The following is a 4,579-nucleotide window of genomic DNA, read 5'->3' as shown; positions in this document are numbered from 1 at the left end:
AGAATGTAATACACACTATATACTATATTTTGAATCACAACCATATATTGAATGGAATAACGTCATATATTTCATAAATGAAAGTTAAATGTTCAAAAATATATACAAAAGAATTAATAAAAAGTTTTTAACTGTGATTACATATATTAAAAAATGAAAAAAACTTGAAAAAACTAAGTTCTTGAATTCTTTGACCATATTTTGCATCTCTCCAGAAAATTTCTAACTTGAAAAATAAAAACACAAATTAATTCAGAAACCGCTAGAATCAAAAAATACATTATGAAAATGGAATAAATCTAAAGAATCGTATAACATAGCTCAAGGAAAGAGGAGTCAGAAAGAAAAATATATATAACCACTTCATTTTTAGGAATTAATCATTGCTAATGCTACCAACATAATGGAGAGTACATCTAGAATTTCAAAGAGCAACGACTCAATCACTTCAATAATACAAGTCAAATAATTGAAAATGCAACTTAATATGTTTAAATTCTATCATGATTAAAATGTATATGTTATAATTACAATGGTAATTCATGATCAAATATTTGCAATATAAAACATATGCATGAAATGACACTCACTTTTCATATTGACCCTTAATTTGTCCTTCCAGATCTTCATTGAGAACCAGACTTTTCCTTCTATTAGATACCTCCTCAAAAGCATGTTCAAAATGTCCCTCACTGCAACAGATAGAAGCAATGAAAATAAGTTTTTAAACCAAGAGATGGGAAATGACAAAGCATTTTCAAGAGCTGTAAATCTGAACACTACCTATCAGAATTTTCCTTCCTCTGGATTTTGTCGTTTGAAATTGATGTGATGTTTTCGTTCTTTTCCCCATTACTTCGCTTGCTTCTTTGCAAAACCTCATGAGGATCCTCCTCCCTACGGTGACATATAGAAATCATCTCAAAAAATGATATTCCCAGTTTTCTACATATAGAAATGATCAAGTGGATCCTATAATTGGTGGGTTTAAACAGATTCTTGCCACATTGACAAGAGTAGGGATTTTACCTCAACGGTGCCCTACCCCCCTATTAGAAGGCCAATTTCCGGCAATTTTTTGCCCCTATGGAGCCAATGGTTGGCTGATATGGTGGAATTCTTGTTTCATGAGGCATTTCTCATTACATAGATATCTCAAACAAATGAGAACTATAGTGGAAAATATAGGCCCCGCGACAACAAACCACCGAAACCTAGACCTTTAATCACTTTACTATTAGACAGATGAGTCACTGGTTAGAGACACAATTACCAATAGCCATTACCTTCCAAATTGTAAGACCTATCAAGACATGGATGGTTCCCTATCGACCCACATTCAGAATTTTTTTCCTTTATTTCATGCAACTTTAGCTGATCAATGTCAAGTTTCTCTAGTAGTAATATGGATCCAATGATATGAATAAAAGAAACTACAAAAACACAGAAGAACCAGTTGTACTTACATATAATTCTGCATATAAAATTATCTGCATCTACAAAAAAACAAAAGAAACTACAGGGTCAACAACTAGACATGCGTATTATAAACTTGTGCTTTATTTAATTCAATATTTAAAAAAAAAATCACAAGGTTGTTTTATATATCAGTTTTGTGTGTGTGTGTGTTAATTATAGAGACCTAACTAATGAGACTGAATATGACATCACTCGTAGAGTTATCCTTGAACCCATGACAACAAGAACCAACAAAAAGGCAAACACCGTCTGGGTTCCTTCCATCTTTTATATGTAAAAATTATTTGATATATGAAACAAGTTTCATTGGATGTATTCATTACCTAAAATGACCATTACACAGTACTCAAGCTTGACATTCTAAGATTTAATATTTCATTATACCAATGATGGCTATATTATATATGATCTAATGGGCAGCGGAATTGGCATAAAAAAGAAGACAGGGTGTGAACAAAATAAGGCCAAAAGAAAGGGTATGAACAAAACAAGGCCAATCACTATCATGATGAGCACGTAGCCTATTCTATTTATTTCTTTTGTAGTAGTGATACTGATCTTCAGCTAACAGAGATAAGTTGTCTCAATTCAATCACTCTAGAGATATAATCACTAACTAAATGTGATAGAAATAGAAGGCAGTAAACATCTAGTGAAGCAAACAAAGTGTACCTCTTTCTTCTGTTCATCTGAGAAAGACAATGCTGCAGGAACTAGGCCAATTTTCTGAACATATTCTTCTTGCAATGATTAAAAACCAATCAATGTATGATAGTTAAAACTAATTAAAGAAGAATCAATGCACATCATTTCACAATTAATGGACTGATAGGCATCACATAATGCTAAGTATCTAATGGAGAACTTAATCTACATCATAAATAAGCAGCCAACGAATTTGTGTATCAAACAACTAATGAAGTTTAGGATATATGAACCTCGTGAACTTTAGCAAGTCCCTTCTTGCTCTTATTATCGTCCTGCAAAATACAAGCAAAATGAAGCTCACTCATGCTACTTTTTACTTTCATATTTAAAATATATATAATAATATACAGAAGAGAAATGAAAAAACAAAAATATATTGGAAAGCATTGATTACCAATTCCTTGAATTCTTTTGGTGCTTTAGATGGTAGACTAGGAGCTTTCTAAACATCATCAAAATGCCCCTAAGAAATATAATACAATAGATATCTCTTATTAGCAATTCAGTGACATGTATATGTATGTATACATGCATACACACACACACACATATATATATATATATATGCATAGAGAGATAGCCAAAGCCAATTCAAGCAAATGTTCAACAATATCAGAGCAACACTGATAGAAGAAATGGAGCATCACAAGTAAAAAGAGAATGTAACATTTGAACAAAATGATAAAACAAGGGGATTCATAGATGTATACCATAACAAGCTGGTATAGTAACGATCAACAATGCTTGAGCAACACTAATAGTGAATATCACAAGTAAGAAAATAAAATAACATTTGAACAAAATGATAAAACAATAGGATTCATAGAAGTGTACCATAACAGAAATGACAAGGTAAAATAGTAATGTCTAGGAATTCTACTAAAGTTTGGGGCATTGTGCTACTTTTCATTGAAGAAAGTGTTTTTCATGATAGCATACTTCAGAACTCCTGTGACAGCAAAAATATAGTTTTCCACAACATAAATTAGAAATCACGAATAACATCTTATATTTGTAAGTGACCCTTGGCAGTGAGTATTATTGGCAAACTATTATCTGTTTGACTAGGGTAGGGCTGCAAGTGAACCAAACTGCTCATGAATAGTTGCAGCTCGGCTTCTTTGAAGCTTGTCTGTATGTATAAATGAACCAAACTCTAGCTAATCATACCTCTGTGATTACAGGGGCAGGTTTCATAATGTGCTCAAAATCTAGATCAACTTCTAATACACTATTCTTTGGCCTTTTTGCAACAGTTACCTTTCATCAAATGCCTAGTCAATAATTAGGAATTCACTTCACAGAAAGGTGATACACTGCTGAGATCCATATGAATGGATATTGCAAAGATTTCAAAAATGTGAAGATTATAAAAATGTCTCTACGGTGCCCTCAAACAATCAGAGACCGTCCTCCACAAGATATTGAACTTAGTGAGGGAGACAAAAGCATAGAGAGAGAGAGAGAGAATAGCAAATAGCAAAGAGAGAGAGAGAGCAAAGAGAAAGCAAAAACAAACTTACCAAATCGGCTAGCAGTGAGGCGATCTAAGAGGAGAAGATCGACGGTGACCGATAGGGCTAGCGGCGGCGGCGGTGGCGGCGATTGGCAACGCTAGTAGCGGTGGAGGCGGAGGCGATCGGTAAGGTGAGAAGCAACAAGAGGCAGACATAGTCGAATGAGATGTTTTGGGGATATGAATTAGGGTTGATTGGGAATTGATTGTGTGTGTGAGAATATATTTACAATTACTTTGAATTAGAATATATATAATCACACTTATTTAAATTGTGTGATTAAAAAAAATATTATCTCACTCATTACATTAAGTGTGATTAAAAATCATTTAATTTTTTTAATCACACTTTTAATAAAAGTGAGATATTTTTAATTTTTCTTAGTTGATCTTTAATCACATGTTAATTAGAAGATGTGATTAATATATATATATATATATATAATCACATTTAATTGAAAAGTGACATAAAAAATAAATATTATCACACTTAATCAAATCAAGTGTGATTAAAATATCAATCTAATTTTTTTTTATCTCACTTTCAATAAAAGTGAGATATTTTTATTTGTCAAAGTTTGATCTTTATCTGTTTTTGTAGTAGTCATTACTCCCCTCAGTATTGAAAAAACCCAAAGCAACAGAAGTTTTTGACTGAGGTACATGTTCTACATCTTCTTACTTGACTGTGGGTGTGTTTCACAGTGCTGTGTGAGAGAGAGAAAATAAATTAGGTTTTATCTCATATAACTTAGTTCATGGGCATTTCAAGACACTTAAGGGTATTATGGGCATTTCAGTATTTATTTTTGATGACATCAGCAGCTTCAATTAGTTAGGGGAATAACAGTCAAAAAATGAGAGAATCTTGATATG

General features: G+C 32.4%; 1 long non-coding RNA gene across 1 annotated transcript; it reads right to left on the bottom strand.

Annotated features, from left to right (window-relative positions):
• Nucleotides 1–340: 340 nt before the first annotated feature.
• Nucleotides 341–2,375, bottom strand: LOC145815384 (uncharacterized). The gene is made up of 4 exons (XR_014358321.1): nucleotides 2,152–2,375; nucleotides 1,467–1,496; nucleotides 784–897; nucleotides 341–692 (listed from the first exon to the last, which is right to left on the bottom strand). It is a non-coding gene; the product is annotated as an uncharacterized LOC145815384 (long non-coding RNA).
• Nucleotides 2,376–4,579: the final 2,204 nt, after the last annotated feature.

The sequence above is a fragment of the Camellia sinensis genome, unplaced genomic scaffold (assembly GCF_055761805.1).
Source record: "Camellia sinensis isolate YWXY unplaced genomic scaffold, ASM5576180v1 Unanchor2, whole genome shotgun sequence".
Classification (NCBI taxonomy): Eukaryota; Viridiplantae; Streptophyta; class Magnoliopsida; order Ericales; family Theaceae; genus Camellia; species Camellia sinensis.
Note: the sequence above shows the minus strand (reverse complement) of the source record. Positions and strands in the feature narration are given on the sequence as shown.